This window comes from Podarcis gaigeae (assembly GCF_964106915.1).
Source record: "Podarcis gaigeae genome assembly, chromosome: 2".
NCBI classification, from domain to species: Eukaryota; Metazoa; Chordata; class Lepidosauria; order Squamata; family Lacertidae; genus Podarcis; species Podarcis gaigeae.
The window spans coordinates 57,352,282-57,372,996 of record NC_139679.1 but is presented as its reverse complement, the minus strand read 5'-3'; the positions used below and the strand labels follow the sequence as shown (position 1 = coordinate 57,372,996).

General features: G+C 39.5%; 1 protein-coding gene across 1 annotated transcript in view; it reads left to right on the top strand.

The window, feature by feature from the left end:
* The window catches only part of PDLIM4 (PDZ and LIM domain 4), a 61,199-nt gene that overhangs the window by 30,079 nt on the left and 10,405 nt on the right, over positions 1-20,715 (top strand). The window lies entirely within an intron of this gene.

Below are 20,715 nucleotides of genomic sequence, written 5' to 3'. Positions count from 1 at the left end.
CAGCTTGCTTTTCCTCTAGTTCCTATCCAGACTCTGGTCTCAACTCTGCCTTTGTCTTTCTACCTATTTGCAAGTTGGGAGAGGGGCTCCACTCAATTGCCATCTCACACAGAGCCCCTTTGTTCCTCTTAATAGCCCATCACCCAGGTGATTGCCTTACCAGGAAGCTAGTGTAGCATGTATTTTAACTCCTGCTGGATCCAGGGCTTAGAAGGGTCTTGGTATACAGCCTATTTTCCCCTGCCTAAGCTCATAACACTACATCAGTGGCTCCCAATCAGCTAAGTACCCTTGTTTTTCAAAAGCTAAGCCTACCCCTACTTTTGAAAATGTTGATATCTCTATGTAGTTTTTGTTATGTGAATGGTCCCCCTGGGTGGGTTACGCCAACCTCGCAACTGCACTACATAATATGTGGGCCATCATAGGTGACAGGACTGCCTAACTAGTGTGTACACTAGGAGCAGCTAACCTTTTTCAACCCAAGAGCTATGTAGACCTCAGGCCAGCTCTCTAGGGCCCATATATAAGTATGCATGGCCATAGCCATTTTTTTTAAAAAAAATGGACTTAATTTCAACCACTGACGCATTCTTCTTATTCCTCACCTATTTTGCAACTATAATAGGAGAGAGGGGAGATTTAAAAAAATCATTGCCAGCTGACATTGACAATAAGAATATTCCACCAGTGGTAACTTAAATGTATAAACAGTCCATATGTCCAGAAAGATATCTAAACAGGATTGGTGACTATAAACATAGAAAGGACTATGAAATTTTCAGTCCACTGAGTAGTAGATGGTGGTTGTTTATAATTCCAGCCCTGCACTATATAGGTTGTATTCAACTAAGTCCTACTCGGAGTAGACCCATTAAACTTAATTGGAGGAATTCAACAGCACACTAATTAAAGTCACTTAGCAGTGTACTATTTACGCTGGAATGGCTTGCACCAGCAGAATGGCTTGTGGAAGAAAAGGCACAAGAAGTCAGCATGGTCCTTGTGTCTGACTGAACAACCGATACTTTCTGTTGAGCAAAACGTCACACAACAAACCTCCACTAGCACAACCAGTGCATTGCATTTCATATTGTGCAACCTTTCTTTTTGTCCTTATGCTAGGCTAGCGCAACAACTTTTGCACTAACAGTTGGAGAATGTTGACGTTAGGTCAATAAACCTACCGTAAGTCATTTGTGCCCACTAACTTCAATGGGTCTACTCTGACTAGGCGTGGCACTGAATACCATCCATAATTTCTTTGCAACCATAAGGCTTCACAGGATACACTTTGTTCATTATTCATTACTAACATTAAATATTAAATTCAACAATTTATTAAGAAAGCACTAACCACTAAACTAAGAGCGTCCCCAAACAAATAATTATTTTAATTCCACTTCATAGCTGGAAGCTGCCTTCCCTCTTACTCACTCACACAATTAATTTCATTTCAATTTACTTCTGAGCTATAAGCACCCTGTACCTCCCCCACCCACATAATTAAATTCATTTCACAAAGCACTGGCCTGTTTACTCATTTCACTTTACAAAGCAGTGACCTTAAATTGTGCTATTTAAAAGTTGCTGTTCAGTGTCCCTTTGGGTGCCTCTGAATGCTTGTTCTCTCCTTTGGTTGGCATCAGCTGTCTCCAGTTGCTGATGGAGAGATATGATCTCTCCTGATTGTTCCTAAGGGGAGCCAATGCATGAAGCAGCAGGAAAAACAACATACTGAGGTTTCCAAGTGCTGCAGAAGCCCTTGTCAATAAGGAAGTGACAGGCAACTTACTGAATATGCTGCTGCTGCTACCACTTCTAACAACTTTAGGGGATTTTAGGGTGCTTCGGGACCCTGTGAAAACTCACTCAACAACTAGATATGACAGTGGGAGACAGTAAGGAAAAGGAATTTATATTTAAAGAGATTTCAACAGAGCCACCTTGGAATGGCTTGGTGACATGGACTGGCTAAACACAGAAGAATGGTTTTTATTTGTTTTCATTATTTATGCTCTGTAAAATGTGTTCTTAATGTTGTACACCTCCCTGGGATATTTTGGTAAAGGGTGGTATATAGCTCTAATAAATAATAATTTTTAGTTGGAGTTACCTCTCTGGAAATCAAAGGCAGGATCCGTGGATGTGCTACGTGTTATAAGTGTCCATTCATTTCTACTACATTCTACCTATATAATTGTAAATACAATAATGAAGATAATGTAAGTCTTAAGTGCTGTCCCATTCCAAGGAAACTGTGCCCTGAAGCACTGGCCCCAAGTCTCTTCAGCACTTCAGGAATTAGGAAACAATATTATTGCCAGCATGAATTGAGATATTAATTGTACCATCCTCTGGGCAAATATAGTTTTCTTAGTTATAGTGACCTTCCTATAAGATACAAGCTGGGGTGGGGGGGTGTAGTATTTTATATGAATCTTTTGGGGAATCATACAGTATCAAACAAAAACAGCATATACTGCATAAAATCTCCAAATGAATTCAGTTAAATGCATCACCAAAGAGAAAAAAATAGTTTTCATACTTTTGAGAAAACAAAATATGAGATAATACCCTGGCACAGTCCTAGATTCCCAATCACACGGGAACTGCAGGCTTGACTGAGGGCTGATTTAATGGTAGAAACATGCAGAAGCATTACAGCTACTGTTATTCAAATCAACCATGAATGGAAGGAATTTGTACAGAGTTCTCTCCCCCACCCCCCACCCCAATACCACAACCATTCAATGGCATTACTCTTTTGGAGACAACTAATTCCTTCAGATCAAATTGCTAGAGTGAAAAAATGGCAACAAAAAAGATTAACAGATTTTTGCTTCTTCATAAAGGTGGCAAAGCATATTAAATATTGCATCAAAGCAGGATAAATAGTATAATATCATGATGTTCTTGCTAGTACTGGCAAGACCACTAAATTAATCTGTTATATAGTTTAGCCTGTCAACACTATTAGGAAAGTTTTATTTGTGTAATTTCAATAAAATCATAGAACTATAGTGTTAGAAGAGACCCCGAGGATCATCTAGTCTAGCCCAACTCCCTACAATATAGGAATATGCAGGTGTCCCAAATGGGGATCAAATCTGCAATCGTGGCATTATCCCCACTACACTAGTCTAACCAACTAGGCTATTCAGCTTTTGCATCATGACCCGCATCCCATTGTTTTGCTATATTTGAGCATCATATGAGTCATGAAGGGTTAAATAGGGAAATGGACAGGGGTATGTAATCCCCCCAACTTCCTCAAGCTGCAAGAGAGTTTTTAAGTGAGTTGAGCTGAATTCCTTGGTTTAGTCTTGTTTTGGTCTCTGGCAGGAGTCAAGGGGGAAGCTAGATATCCAGGGGGAAGCTAGATATCCACATACTGTACAGGTGGATAGCCAACTCCAGAGGATTGAGGAAGCAGTCCAGTATCAGGGCAACCCAGAAACAGAGGGCCTTAAGAAGAAGCCAAAGCCAAGTAGAGTGAAACAGTTTAAAAGTGGGCACGATGTAACAGCAGGGTTGTGAGACAATGCCAAACATAGCACAGCAGCCCGAGGTGCAGTAAAGATTCCAAGAGCAAGGTGTTAGCAGAGGTCAGTAGCACAGGATCAGTTAGGACAGGCATCAGAAGCAAGAAGCTGGGGTGCACAGAGCTAAGGTCCTGCACTGATCCAGCAGCTAACAAGTCTGCAGCTGTGGTCACCCAGACCCTACTCAGGCCCAGCTGCAACTGGTTATCTCAGACTTCCAGGTTCCTTGCTTCCAATGAGTCCTTTTCTCCCAAGGATGACTCTTACTCCTGAGGAACCTGGTTCTTTGGGGCCTTAAGGCATGCTCTCTGTTGAATGAAAGTCAGTAGGGCACCTCCTACAAGAGCACAGCCATCGAAGGGAGCATTTCTAAGTGCATTCAAGTAAATGTGCTTGAAAGCTATCTTCAGACCTTTTTGCTAATCACTCAAAGATCCCAAGAGCAGCTGGTCTGCTGCGGGTTGTGGGGAATGGGGTTTGTGTGCCCACCCCTGCCCTTCCCCCTGATTTAATGCCTGCACATGGCTATTGTTACCAGCACATACCATAAGTAGGAATGTTGCTAAAATAAATGGGGGGAAAACCCAAAAGCAGATTGTTGGGTTCAACGTGAAAATTTGGGGGAGTTCTTGGGTTTACATTTCTTGGGTTAAAATGCAGCTGCTGCCACCATGATCACAAATAAGAGGGGTTGAGTGAGCACTGAACTACTCCGTGGGTTACAGCAGTAGCATCAATAGCAATGGTTTGCTGGCCCTCGCAAACTGATGTTTGTCATTGTCATTATTAACATGGTTGGCACCTCAGGTGTCTAGTCCTAGAATAATACATATCTCCTAGAGGATTTCCAGAGTTTCAGCAGATATTCTCATGAGCGTAGCCAAGGGGGGGGGACAGTTGCTCCCCTAAATCAGTAAAAATCAATAAAAAATATAGCTAACTGAGGTTCTGCCCCCCTAACAAAAGGCCTGTTCCTCTTAACAAAAATCCTGGCTACACCCATGGATATTCTTCATAATATATAGCATATTCTTCATACAGCAACGCTTCATAATATATAGGATATTCTTCATATAGCAACGCTATATTATTTTCAGACCCGGTCCAGTGGGGTTGACCATCACAAGTTTTTCCATCTTATTTAACCATAACTATCCCCAGATAAGCAAAATCTGGAGTGGCTGAATCTCATGAACGTTAGATTTTCAGTTACATTACAGTGAATTTGTATAAGCTGTCACTTAAGCCATTTTTAATCTGCTACAACTGATATCTATACAACAGTTTCTCTCAAATCAACCATCTTAATGCCAAATAATTACAGTATATGTTAAAAATGCAGCATTTAGATCAGGAAAGACTTGTTTCCAGCTGAAATGTCTTCATAGTCAGTTCTTTTTCCTGGCTTCCATACCTCCTGCCCTGGCTGCAATTAGTAGGCAGGGCTGTGGATGTGGTCCTGGCTGTGCCACTTCATCAAGTATTACTGGCCTAGAATTGTAGGCAAACGTGCTGCTTGCAAATAGATTTGGGGAGAAGAGTTTCGTATGCTTTCTGTTGCTAAAATTGCTACAGTTGTGTAAAGTTCAGCTCCTTAGTTTTGCTGTGCTTTACCTACCGGTATGTGGCCAAAGCCCATGGGAGACATAATGAAGGCCTTGGTTAATAATGTTTCTCTGTTTTCCACATAGTCACTTCCTGTGAATTAAGCACTGTGTAGTCATTTGTTACCATTTTCATACAGCTCCATTTGTAACCAAGCAACCAATATTGTAGGTAAATAATTCTGATCACAGTGCAATACTTTGGTTGTTCTTCAGGGGGGGGGGGGGGAAATCTGCGATTTTTTTCCCCTTCCCCTTTTTAATGTGGCGCTGAATCATTTGGAAAATTCTGTTTTTCATAATAATATAAAAGGGTAATTTGTCCTGTGTCCCAGATAAGAAAAGTTGTTTCTCACAGTAGACTCTACGTACAAATCATATGATTATTTACTAGATATGCATTTTAAATTATTATTTCAAATATCCAATCATTAAGGTTACCATATGTTCATGGGCTACATTTTAATTAATGTATTTTAAGACTTTAAAAAAACAACAACTACCACCACCTGGAGTCAGAGTCACTTGAAATAAAACATTAGTATAATATATGTCATGGACCTAGGAAAATGCAAATAAATGTCTAGTAAAAACAGAGGTGGTTTATTTTTAAAACAGGATCATATACAAACTTGAAAGCTAACATTTAGGCCACTATATTATCTTCTCTGACTGTTTGACACAATCTAGTTTAGAACTTTAGGTTCCTCACACCATAATTTTAAAACTTTATCAATATGAATATAGAGATATTTCATTATTCCAGATTCATAGTTGAATTCTGAATAAAAACTGCTTGTTGGCTATGGTATTCCATGCAATCTTGATAAAGGAAGAAAAAATATAATCAAAACAACTTTTTCAGCAAAAGATGAACATGCAGATTTTAAGAAATTAATGCTATATTCAGTTTCATTTAATATGACTACAGGATTTATTATCTCTTAGGAACTGACCATCGGGCCCTCAAACAAACAGGGCCACAAATGATCTTTGTAACTCAGCCATTTCAGTCTAGCAGTTATCAGAATTTTTTTATGTTAGTAAACTGGTAGATCCAGATGGACAATAGAAAGTGCTTGTGTTTAAATATATACTCAATGATATATACTCAGTGAAGTACAAGTAGAATGAAAACAGTTGAACAGAAATGGAATAGAAAAGTCCTTATAAAACTGAAAATTAAATATCTAGAACCAGGCACTGACATTGGTGATGTGATGCCATATATAGGAACCAGTAACTAAAGGCTTAATGGCCTAATTTGAACCTCAGAGGAATCCCACCTACAGGGTGCTTCACCACCTGAGATGTAATGGAAATATGTTCTCTTGTCCCCCACACTGCCTCACCCCACCACTTCTGCCCCCACTGTAATGCCACCCCTTTTCACTGAACCTGCAAGGTGTTGCTGCTTCTCTTCCCCACCCTGGGAAGGGGAAGACGAGAGGCAACACAGCATACCAGAACACCTTCCTCTCACCAGTGAGAGCGGTGCTCTGGCAGTGGTCGGAAAGGTGCTGCTGCTGGCTACTACCGCTTGCACTTCCCCTGTCTGAGGTGGGTGCTTTGCCCTGCCTCATTGGTGGGCTGGCTTTGATCACCTGACAATACAGAGGCAGTTGGTCAATATAAATGCATTACATGTACGTGGGGAAGGCAGTGACTGTAGGTGGCAGCAGAATGTTCTGCAAGTCTTCAATGGGAGTGGAGGTTAGGCCTAGATCACCACTGCCTTCATCTCCTCCTAAAACTCTTATATAAGTAGCTCTTGCCGTCTATGGGCTGATTGTTGTTAGAACCATTTCAATGCAGGAACAAACCTCTGAAGCATCCCGGTGACATGAAAGTTGCACCCAAGATTAAATGTTCTGTTAGTAAATAAATGTTGAAAGTACAGCATTGGAAAAGTTACTGTTTTGTTTGTTTGGTGTCTTCGGTGTGACTTGGCATGTCATGTCCCATCTTGCAGAGGATAACCAGACCACATCCAGAGCAATGCTTGCAAGGAATGCAGTATTTGGCACAACTCTGTGCATTTGGAAACTTACATATGAGTGCAGGCCTGCTTGCTTGGATTCTGTAACATTGATCCAAATGGCAGCATTTTGCTTTAGAAGTGATATATGCTAGATTTAAGAGCCAAATGAAGTGAGAACCTTATGCATGGTGTTTTGTATTCCTGATATCACTGAGTACCTGGAGTTGAGTAGGAGGGATATTCTCTTATTCAGCATGGTTGCAGAACCTAAGCAATCTTGAATTACTATCATGATTCTTACCATTTTTGGATTCCAGTCAGTGATTAAAGGGATGGGACAGCCTTCATTCTCTTCCATAGAACATGTTCTGCAAAACTATTTAGAGCAAACGTTTACATTATTTGCGGTATTTATTAATTCAAAGATAATTAATAGTTATCTTTGGACATAAGATGTATTGTTCTGTAAAGATTGTAGATTTGGGGTGAATAGTACCATAATTTTATCCATAGAAAGATACCCTTTACAATTACCATCTAGGTTTATTCTAAAATCATTCTAAACTTATTTTCCAACTGTTTTATTCCTTGAAAAAGAAATATTGCATATCAAAAATAATTTTAATCACTGGGATGTACAAAATAGAAAAATATAATATGAATGTTACTACAACTTGTTTGTGAAATATTTTAATGCAGTTTATTTTAATAAATATTTTTTAATAAAAAGGCTATCAGTCTAAATCTTCCAATCATCCACCATCCCACTTCAAAACTTGTGAAACCTATTTTGCCTTTTTAAATCACAGTTCATTAAGCATTACAACCACACAAGCCCTACTGAAGTTAAGGATGGTTAGGCAGCATTTGGTAGATTTGTATCCCATGTTACGATAGTACTGGAGTTTTCTCAGCAGGAATTTGAGTACTGAAGATATATGAGGCACAGTTACAGAGCACGATTGTTTAAGCAAAGAAGAATGACTTTTCTTTCGAGGCCATTCTTTCACTAGAGATGCGGCACAGATTTGTAAAAAAAAAAAAATAAAGTACTAGGCAAATAACAGAATAAAAAAGACTTTTGTTATTAGTGGTGCAAGGCAAAGGTTGGCTTTCTGTCAGAAACAAAAGGAGAGCACAGCAAATAGGAGAAATTATTGGTTGCTTTTCAACTTCATGGGGGGTGGGGAATGAACTGTATATACTAGTATCTTCAAACATGTTTTAGGAAGAAAAGGATTATATATATTCATTGAAAAGCCTATGAGCTGACTTTGGTTGTTCCATTCCATACATCTATTGGAATGGAATGGAAAAATTCTTTGTTAATTATGCTTTTCAAGGGTGTAGAGAGACACCACTAAAATTTTTTCTTGTGCTGGATCAAATATGTGTTTGAAAGCATTGCAAGCATACAGGGCAAAAAAGTTAGCCTAAATAAAACACTGTGTACTGTGTTACAGTTATTTGAAAACATGCCAGGCATATTCTTCTAGCACCCAAGGTGCCAACAGCCTAACATGTCATAATTTGGTCCATTTTGTTTTACTGTGAATGCTTGCATCTGAATAAGTGCTTATTCAGTTCAAAAACTTTGAATGCTTCCAGAAATGAGTTGGTGCAATGAAGTTGTTTGAGAAAAGGTGTTACTGTAATTCCTTTTCTCTTTGCTGTATAAGAGCCTAGTTCATATATACATTGAAGAATCCAAATGGACAATCATTTGCATTATGTCAGTATAGAGGTAGCTCTGCCAAGTGAGTTCTGGAATGGTCTTCCAAATAGTTCAGCTGAGATTATTCCCAGTACTACACACAGTGGATAACAGTGGGAAACTTGGTAACAATGGGAAATAATGACCAATGTTTTCTACTGTTAGCATCTTACAATTTTTCAGCCACAGAATTTTCCTGTAGACAACATGAAGAAGTTGTAGGGGCCTTCTCGGTAGTGGTGCCTGCCCTGTGGAACTCCCATCAGATGTCAAACAGATAAATAACTATATGACTTTTAGAAGACATCTGAAGCCCTGTACAGGGAGGTTTTTAATGGTTCCTGATTTATTGTGTTTTTACTATTTTCGTGGGAGCTGCCCAGAGTGGCTGGGCAACTTGGTCAGATGGGCGGCATATAAATAATAAAATTATTATTATTGTTATTTCAATTTACAACAACATTAATATAAGTATTTTCAGCTTTTGTTAAAGATGAAAGATTATTCCAGTTGTTACAGGGATTCAGACTGTAAACATCACTATCTGGTTCTTTGTTTCCAAAGTATTAGTTTCCTTGGTCATCTTTCAAAGGTTTTGTCGATGTTCCTATCAAGTATGGCAGCCAAAAATGTTTACAAAAGTTGCATGAAAGGTGCAGGCAACTCTTGTGAATAATTATTTTTCTACCAGAAAGTGCATTCAAAATAAGACTGATTTATCACATACAATTCACACCCAGATGTTTCATACATTGTAGCAGCTTCAAAGTTATTGAAAATATATGGGCATACTGTGTTGCCACGACCATTTCAACATATGGAAATTATGGGGAGGGGGAGTTCAGCACCAGTGGAATTCCAGTTTCACCTACCCATGACAAGACAATTGCATACATGTGTTTGCAAGATGCTGAATTCAATCCAGACCAGCTTTTGTCATGCCACCACACACATTTCATTACGCTTGTGCTGGCAGGCCGAGGGCCAACTCATGCTCCGTTCCATGCAGGGCAGCAGTGTGCATGTGGGCTACCTTGCCACAATCTGAACAAGGAAGAAAATCACATAGTGAATGTAATTATCAGAACAGGCAGTATCTCAACTTAAGCAAAAGTGAAGACAGTCCTTATTTATGTAAAGCACAGCATCTTTTTGGGGGGTGGGGGGAATTGAGATTAGCTAGTTTCATTATGCTTCCACTTTCATAATGTATATGAAGACTGATCTCCTGACACAGCTTCCTCTCAAACTTTTACTTGACCTGCTAATATTCTGCTAACATGCAAGTATGCAGAAACCACTTTTGTTATAATCAAGCTGCTGAACAACACACATAAGGATTGCATTGCAGATTTCAGTTTCATGGGTGAAACCACAGATCACTGAAAAATGTATTTCATAACTTTCACACCAGCCTAAACAGGGAAATCCCAGCATCCCAGACCAAATTCTTCAGCCAGGACTTAACTCACTCTGTTTATATATTCTTATTACAAAATGTAAGCCTGATGCATCTGGCTTTGCCGTTCAAGGTCCTATAAATGTATTTTGAAGCTCTTTCAGCTATGAATGTTTGATGTGGATATATCTGGAGCAGTTCAGTTTTCCATGTCCCCCCACCTCCAATAGCCCAATACATTTTGCTGCCTGAGGCAGATCGGTAAATTGCTTCCCACCCCCACAAAACTCAAGGTGCAGAGTTGCCAAGGCAAATCAAGTTATTTTAACATCGGAGGCTAAACATCCCAGGAGTGTTTTTTCCCCCCTTTCCCTGGCAGCAGAAGCACAATAATAATAAATAAAATAAGTAGCCCTTTCATGAAAAATCAGTTGCCTCACTCTTCCTAATGGCAGGGCTGGTATAACAGCATCCTTCCTAACCCCATCAGCTTATTTTAACAATAATATTTTTAGATGGTCTGTGAACATTTTTTTTCTCCTATAACCTGTCATATGGAAAAACTGAACCTTTTCTGATGTTCAGGCCATCAATTTTCTTTTTCTTTTCAGAATTCATTAGGCTGGGAACAGCTAAACAATTCTGATGGAGTAATGTTCACTGATGGCCAGGCCATTAAAATTTTGTTTCTCTCCCGACCTGTGTTTGCTACCAGCTGGTATTCAGAAGCACACTGCCTCTACTACTGGTGACAGTACACCGCCACCATGACTAATAACCATAGATAGCCTCATCATAGCTGTCAACTTTTCCCTTTTCTTGCGAGGAATCCTATTCGGAATAAGGGAATTTCCCTTTAAAAAATGGAAACGTTGACAGCTATGAGCCTCATTCTCCATAAAATGATTTCATCCTCTTTTAAAGTTTATGGCTATCATTACCTTTAGAATAGAATATTGAAGTCTGATAGGAAGTATAGGTGGGAAAAGGAAGCCAAGCTTCATTTTGTATTACTGGATTTGTTACATTGCACTTGAATATGCACAGTAGCATATAGTAAAGAAGTATGATAGGGTAAAGGAAAATGATATTACACTGATCCAGCTCGAACATAAAACATAAGATTCTGAATTCTAACTCCCACCAGCCCTAGCTGCCATGGGCAAAGGTCGGGGTGATGGTAGTCCAGCAATATTTGGAGGGCCACAGGTTCCCTACCCCTGATATAGAGAGAAAGCCAAGACTTCAGAACAGCCTCCATATTAGAAGATTAAGTTTTAGAACAACTCAGTTTAAGCTTTGCCTTCTGGGTAAAGTTGCTTTTTACCTATTTACATTTCAGCTGTTTTGGATTTATTTCCTTTTGAAAAATCCTACAGCTGAAGCACATTTATTTCAAAAGGCAAGAAGAAAAAGTTCTCTAAACCATATAGAAATTGCTTTTCTCTTGGTTACTTTTTCCTTTCTGTTTTAGGAATCAAACATTGCTGCAATTTGGGGGCATTTTTCGTTTTGTCTGTGCCTGAGGGAAAGCTTGTAAGGTTTCAATTCATCAGTGCAGAAGCATGGGGGAGTGTATATCATTTCAGTCCCTGCTCACATCATCGTAGTTTCCTTTCCCAAGTTTTGTCTCTTATAAGGATTTATTTTTCCTGAACAGAATATACACAGTTAATTCCCTGCAGGAGAATTAAATTGCACTAAGTCTTTATGAGCTAGGGTTTTGGAGCTGATTTCAAGTACCGCTATTCAAAACTGCTCAAAACCAGAGGTTCAAGGAGCAACCCTGGGAGGGAGAAGCAGTTTCTAAGCACTGCCCATTGGCTGATGGGTGGTGGGAACATGTCTTGCTACATCAAAGAAACAACTGTGCGCTCAATTTATGATCAGGAGGTCCTGCATGCTGGCACAATGGGGCGGCCAAGCAGACTAAGTTTGGAGGTTCTCCAGCCTTGGTATAATGTCTGCTTAAGACACACGTTAGCAACATGGCCGCAGGATGAGTTATATCTGACAGGGAACTCAAGGGAAGGTAGAATGGAGGCCGATGCTTAAAGCAAGAATGCAGGTGGGTCAGTGGGCAAAAAGAATGGAATGTGCACACCATTTGTGCAAGGTCTACAATGGTATAGTCACACCACCAAGTACAGTAGCTAAGTTTGGATCCTCATCAGATCTCATCTCTACCCAAGCAAGCGACTGCCAAATGTCCTCCCACCAGGGGCAGATAGCAGAAAGTCTAGAATGGGCCTTTGGAGGGCACTGGAAGCTTTAGACATGCAGGATCCTAAGGGACGTGACACATGAGCTAGTGCAGCAAAAATGGATGGCCAACAACCAACCCCAACCCACATCTTCTGCCCTGACAGGCAGGAACCAGCTGGGCCCCAGGTTAAGTTTTTCCAGTGCAATGACCCCTAGTCCCATTGAGGATGGCTTGACCTGCCAAACAAGGTGGCGGGGGGGGGGGGTAGCAGGGAAGTGTAAGCTCTATGAAAGAAGTAACAGACAAGGCCTTCAAAAGACTATCCCATCTGCTAGCTATATGTGTACTGATAGAGATTTAGGAGGGCAAAAAAGCAAAGTGCTACTTATTCCAAATATTTTAGAAAAAGTTATCTGATTAAAAAGCCTTCCAAGCAAGGAGAACACATGCCAAATAGCACCGAAATAGTTCATGAACATGGTGAGATACAATGCTGGCACCCTCCACATCTCATTGTTAGTAATTTAACTAGGAAGACAGAGTAGCTCTGATTGCCAAGAAAAGGATTTCAAATGCAAATCCCTGACTTAAGATCTTTTGAAATTTTGAATCCAGCAGGATTCCCCCTAGGCAGACAGTCTTTCGGTCTCAGGCTCTCGATGTCAGATATTTTTAAACCTTAATATGTTTTATATTTGTGTTCATTCCACATAAATAAGTCTATAAAACATGACAAGTACTCCATTCTCAAAATGTGTATGAGAGAATACTTTTCTACTCCTTTTCCAAATTCCTTGCTGATGACCCCCCCCCCCAATTATGGGACCCAGATATTGATATTAAAACTGTTCCGCTTGATGCAAATGCTTTGCTTAAAGATTGGATTTCATATGTTAATTAGGAATCATAGGGATTATTAAATATATATTTGCTTCATTCATTCAGCTAGGTCAGAGGTCATTGTAAAACCTTAAATAGTCTAATAAAAAGCTGAACACACATTCCTCTTGGATGTGTGTTTCAAAATGTAATAAGAGTCAGATTATATTCTCTCATTGGGCATTTTAACCCTCTCCTGCCCCACTTAATTATTCTGGTATATTTCTCTATTACTTGGCCTATCCCTTCTGCTAAAATGGATGACTATGAAGATGCTATGAGTGAACAGCATTGGCACCTAAGCAGAGTGCTGAAGTTGAATACTTACAAAATAGTACAAGAGTAATAGTAAAGTTCAACTGTGTCTGTGGCTAATTTTAAAATTCAGAACATAAAAATATGTCAAACTCTCTGAAAAGTAAAATAAGACCATTCTGAGCACTTGTACAGCAACACTGTCTCTTCATTTGAGACTTTCCATTTGATTCAGAAATGAGGTATTTTTTTTTGTTGAGCCACCATTTGAGAAAGCTTTATGTTAACAAATAAAATTCTTGAGACTAAATGCTGCTACTAGAGCCAAAGTTCCTTTCTGGTTATTTGATTTTTCCATTGATCATCTGCAAAAACACATTTTGAATACACATTATTCAAGCTTTAGATTCTAAAAATTCTGAGAGACACAGCTGCCCTTATAGTTGTTCTTTTTGTGAATGTCTGCACACGAGATACCACACAGAATGAGAGACTGACTCTCCAGAATTGCCATCTGGGCTGGATCTGTGTGCTTTTCAGAGGGTGTGTTTCTTCTTGTTGGGGTGGGGAGTTGAGAGAGGAGGGAGATTCCATGACTATAAACACTGAACAGAGCAGAATTCCGAGCCACCTCCTGTATAATCTGATTTGCCTTTTATATGTGGTTAACTCATCTCATATGTGCTAGATTACTGAAAGAAGCTTCCAAAGCCTTTGTTTGCTCTTACATTTACTAGCTAAACTGGTTTGATTCAGCTGACCTTTTAACGAGTAATCAACACAATGAATGGCATTTCAGTTGATGTTATATACACCTGCAGAAACTGCTGCTGAAAGACTACTAAGAAGTAGTCTTGATCTATTTATTTGTTTATATGCAATATAAATACACATATATATTTAGTATATTCTCTTTCACTCGCAAATTACTTCTGCAGAATTAAAGGTTTTACTGGTGTAGCTCAATCCTATGCATGTCGACACAGAATGAATAGCCTTTTCAAATAATTGAACATTCATTCTGACTCGTTTACACAAAACTTTGTGTATAGTTTATACAGCATTGCTGTTTGTTGAGCATTCATTCTGATTTGTTTGCAGGGAGGTTACTGGACATTGCTTGACATTGTTGCTATCCCATACATTCCAGTACAGCTTCCTGTCCCTTTTCGGTTTGTTTGTTTTTAATTCGTTCGTTGTGCAAAAGCACCAAATTCACTTTAGTGGTGCATCCTAAATTCGCTGGTATGCAATTGAATCGTACCCACAAATAGTGACTGTCTGGAAATGGCCTAAGTCCAACTAAATGTAAGTGAGCATCGAATTGCTGCCCAAAGCCACAAAGAAGAGGCTTCTTGCATTCACCCATATTTTTGAACCTTTTGAAACATCCCCTGCATTAAATTTGATTGAGTGAAAACAATTGATTCATTGTTTTCTTTCTTTCCTGAAGGTTTTTGTAATATGATGTCGGATGACCTCACTAACTCTAATAGGAAAGGAAATTGCAGGTATACACCCAAAGCCTTTTTCAGTTCAAACAGAAATGAGGCCAAGTAATCATGAGCCCCCCCCCCCTTTTGGAAGCCTACCACACTTTCAAGTAAGAGGCTGCTGAACATGTGTAAAATGTGCAGAACATAGACCTTAATGAATGGATTTATTGGAAGGAAATCCAGTAGCTTTGAATGCACCAGGCAATACAGTACCACTCCAGAGACACCACTTAGGTCAGCCTGTGATACAAGTACAGTACCTGCTTGCTGCTAGTGTTGCTATTACTATAAAATGCATATACAGTGGTACCTCTGGTTACGTACTTAATTCATTCCAGAGGTCCGTTCTTAACCTGAAACTGTTCCTAACCTGAAGCACCACTTTAGCTAATGGGGCCTCCCGCTGCTGTCACGCCGCTGCCGCGTGATTTCTGTTCTCATCCTGAAGCAAAGTTCTTAACCCGAGGTACTATTTCTGGGTTAGTGGAGTCTGTAACCTGAAGCGTATGTAACCTGAAGTGTATGTAACCCAAGGTATCACTGTACTTCGTGCACAGCCAAAAACAGCAGATGCACATTTTTGGTAGTCCCTGCTTTCTATAACTTTTAACAAAACTTTTTTAAAAAACAAAACACCTCCAGGATACACAGGGTTTATCACCTGAATGCAAACTTATATGGTGAGTGAGTAATAAATCACAGCATGCATCTTAAAAAAGAAAACTGTGAACAAGTTTAAACGTTGCTTAAGGAGAAAACAATGACTATACACTATGTGGGACTTGAGCTGTAAACAGCAGTGGTAAAATTGATTTCTTTAAAAAAAAATGTTTTGGTTGCTCTGGAACAGTTAGTTTGGGAAACTGGCACAATCTACCCATAAACTGATGTGGAGGAATCTGTTTTCCTATAAACATTCTCAGTGTCTTTGTTTGTCTTCCTACACAGAATAGTTTATACCTTTGGAGGTAAAGAAGTATGTGACTGTTTCTCAAACAATGGGGAGACAAAAATGATATGTAAAGGGTTAGCCTAGAGCTGTCTAGTGAAACATGAGAGCTAGTAGTGTTCATTTAATTCATTTGAAACACTATGAAATAACAATTGCTTGTTGCATTCATACGGGAAACTTCACTACTTCAGGAACATTGCATTTGAAACCACAACTTCTAACTCTTGATTCTGCAGTAAGTTTACCTTTTAGTACAGATAACTACCATTTCATTTTCATTCATTCATAGAGAGATAAAACTGCCAGAATCTCACACCTTTGTCCCAGTGCAGACTTTCCACTTCATATGTCTGACGGGAGAGGAAGATTTTCAGATGACACTGACAGGTGGAGAAATTGGGTGCCAGCCTTTCCCCAACTGGGTGGGACCCAACTGCAGAGAAGAACTTCTGGCAGGTCACAGGTCCTCTGGTGTCATTCAAAGATGGTATTAACCAGAGGCACAGAACCTCTGACCCATATCCAAGGCAAACGTGCCTTCTAGAAAGGGTGATTGAATGCTTATGGACAACAGCAACTCTTCCCCTGCCCCAGCCCTCTGGGCAATGCTGATGCTGTAATGAATACCCCAAAGGGCAACAGTGGAGGTCAGATTAACTTTTCCACCAGCCCAGGTCTCCATGTGGAACACCAAGTCCACCTCTTTATCATTAATTTTTTTTCGATGAATTTTGATTTATTGCAGACAGGCTTGGCATTCAGCAACAGCTCCTCCAGGTCAGAGGGTGACTAGCATGGCAACTTGGATCCTGAAAGCAAACAGCCAATACCATGACATATTAATACTTTTAAGAGCATTGGTTCCCATGTGTGAATGAAGCATTCAGTAGCTTCATTAAATATGTGTGTGTTATAAGATGTCCATCCCTTTTGAGGTTAAATGTGAACAAGGCCTTAGTAGATCTCCTGACTATAGCTTGCTTTTACCACAGCAGTAATACATATGTAAGGTACTGCTCAAGTACAGTGGTACCTCGGGTTACATAGGCTTCAAGTTACAAACGCTTCAGGTTACAGACTCCTCTAACCCAGAACTAACCCAGAAATAGTACCTTGGGTTAAGAACTTTGTTTCAGGATGAGAACAGAAGCACGCGGCAGCGGCACAGCAGCAGTGGGAGGCCCCATTAGCTAAAGTGGTGCTTCAGGTTAAGAATGGACCTCCGGAACGAATTAAGTACTTAACCCGAGGTACCACTGTATTATTGTTCCTGGAAAGTGTATTACCTGAGCTCCTCAGCACTCCTGTGTGTGACAAACACACACATTTCTCTAGCTGGGTGTGGTGGGTTGACCTTTCTGTGTGCAAAAAGATTAATTTTAATTTGAAGAATGTCATTGCTAAGTTTCTTCTCAAAAGCATAAAAACAAAATAAATCAAGGCACAAACTCCTTTTTTAAAAAAGATATTTTTCATTTTTAAAGGAAAGGGAAAAGGAAAATGCACCAGAAATTTTATACAAGTCAGATCAGTTAGTCTCCAGACTGAGGAAATGTCTGTAATTTTAAACTTTGAAAGCAAGAGAAGAATACATCTCAATATGTTGCAGCTACTTCATGGGAGGGGGCAAAGGGACCACAATCCAAGAAGGAAGTCAGGAAGGAGAATAGGCAAAAGGCATGGATAAGAAAACCTGCAGGGCATCCTATTTCTGAAACATGGTTCCCTGGATATTTCGAAAGCCATTGTTTTCTTATTATCAGGTGCCTGCCATTTATTTATTGCCCATCCTTCACTATTAAGGTCCCAGGGTGGGTGACAGCATTAAAAAAAATTTAAAACAGCTTACCGTACTAATACTAATACAATTAAATAAATTTATTTTAAAGTTAAATTAATCCCAAACCTTGGATTATCAGGGACTCTCACCAAAAGGGTTTTTGCTTATGATGATGGCAAAGAAAAACTTGAAACAAAGATGCTGAATTTTGGCTGTGTAGTCAAGAAATGTTAACTTTCACTTGAGAAGCCAAGTATCTGGCAAAGCTATTACAGTTATAAAAGTGCTGCGTACTAGTTGACATGACTCAGCAGGAAATACGATAAAACATAAGAAAGGTTTTCTTCTGGGGGAATAAATCTAGTTTATAATGGTCAGTGAAGACAAAATGAATCATAAAAGAGACTCATGAAGTCTACTTTGGTAACCAATATAATGAGGGGTAAGGGCTAACCAGTCTAGACTCCTAGGCAAATTGCCATGTACCAAACGTGATATCCCAAACATTTTAAAAACATAGATTTCTTAGTTGGTCTTTCTTGTACAAAGCTTTGTATTTAGGCATGGCCAAAAGCCATATTTTCTGCCTCTTTCCATTTGCCTTCCCTGTTCCTCTGCTATATTACAGGGGCAAAGAACAGGAAATATATGCAGACAAAGTTAAGTCGAAAGAGAGCCACAGGGAGTGGGAAAATCTCAATGGGTTTGGAAGCTGGAACACATGGGGGAGAAAACATGAAGAAACTGGACACTTCCAATGGAAGGGACAAAAGCTGATATTGAAACCAATAGCTCCAAGTCTGGCAGATAAATATGAAATCATATCACTTCTCATAAACCAGTTCTCATAGTTGCTTTTGCCACCACCTTTCTACAAAGTTAGTACCGTTGAGCAAACAGTAGTAGTAAAACTAAGATCTTTTATGTGATTGCTTATGATGGCTATTTGGTAGTGGGAACAAAATTAATTTATTAATCTGAAAATAATAAATCCTGCTCTTCAGCCAACAAGGCTCCCAGAGAGGCTCACATAAGATCAATAAACATAATAACAAATCATTAAACCATACAAACTTATGTATCCAGTGGTTTGTGACTTTACAAACTGCACATTGTCTTTAAATAACTTATTTAAAGAGGTGGCAATGATAATACTTCCCTTTGCTTGCTGCTGTTGGTCCTGAAGGTCTCTGTGGCAGACAAAGCTCTTTCAGCTGAGCCCCAAACAAATGGACAAGAAAGGTCCAATCTTCCTTTTTCATAGTTTCGCAAAGAGCAGGGTACGCTTCAAGAAACAGAGGAATTGTGTGATACCACACTGTGCTACTTTTACAAGAGAGAATAGATATTTTGAGGCATCAAATAGGGCAGGGGAACCAGTGGCCTTCCAGATGTTGAATGATCACTCCCATCATCCATGACCACTGGGTGGAGCTGATAGAATTTTGAGTCCCACAACATCTGTAAGACCACAGGCGCCCCAGTCCTGAAATAGGGAATTATGTGAAATTGCTAACCATGCCTGCTGAGATGAAATGCTCCATTGCTATTTATAGTAGGACTCTGGGATTGGAAGTGACACAAAGTTTAAAAGGTTGTTTTTCATGTTCAAATGATCCTGATTTGCTGTTGTCTGGCCACAAAAAAAGCCTACAACTGGTGAAGTCATCCCTTGTAAAGGTGTATAAAAAGACCTGGTATTTCTTTACAGATATTTTTTTTTAATTTGCACAGTGTAGCATATTTGAGCAAAACTCCAAAATAATCTTAGCCAGTGCTTTTTTTCTAAAAAAAAATGTTTAGGGGTATGTTCATTTTGACTCAAGAAAATCACCATTTTATAGTTCAAATCAGGGAAAATAAATACAGTAAATGGACAAAAGTACAAAGGATTCACAAATGTTTAGGGGTATGTGTACCCCCTGCGTCCCCCCAGAAAAAAAACACTGATCTTAGCATCCTTGTGCATATCAGTGAAGTTTTATGCCATCTGGAAAAAAATAGAGGCAATAATTATAGTTTTGTAGTTGTTCAGTGTGGATTCAGAACTCATTTTGTTTAATACTAGGTGGTTTACAAAATGCCTAGAATTAAAGTTAACCACAGAGAATGTGACTCTCTGGATTATTTACAACACAATTTATTTTAGTTTAATGTCATTGCAAGGTTTTTTAAAAAGTAAAATCTCATTGAAAGAAAAAGCTGTGTGGTTGGGAGGCAAATGAAAATGTAAAAATGGATGAGGATCAATTGTGGGGTTTCTTTATTCCTCCAGAAGGTATGGAGGTTTGTCAGATTAGTTTTAATGTGAGGAAATGCTGTATGTACATCAGCTGTAAAAATAATAATAATTCAGCAGTTTTCTGTAACCATGTCTGTTCTATTATTGTGCAGTGTTGGGCTCCTTTGGGCATGATGCTATCAGTGACCACCACCACCCCTAACATGAGTAAAGCCACCTCTTTGCCTCTGTCACCACCATTGCCCTACATTCCCTCTCCCTCTGACCCCAGTCAGCAGCACTGCTCTGGTGAAAAGGGGAAGCCTAATGCTGGCTCCTCCTCCTGCCTTTCACCACTTACACTGGGAGAGATCAGGTCAACAAGTAGCAACAGCAAGGAAGAGAAAGAGAGTCAGGAGGCTCTGGGAGTCTGCAGTGGGTTCCCTGTTGGGGTGCAGGCCTTGAAAAAGTGCCTCAGTATCCAACCTCCTCGCACTGGTCCTGATTGGGTACTTTCAAGAATGGCTGAAAACACAGCCACTCTGTTTAATAAGCTATAGTTAACAAAGTATTTTTAAAGCTTGTGTTCTAAGTTCTGATTGCAACCATAAACACCCATAAGCAATGCCCACTCTGTTATCCCTTTTGCTGTTTATCTTTTGCTTCTGGTATTTTTTCTTCGA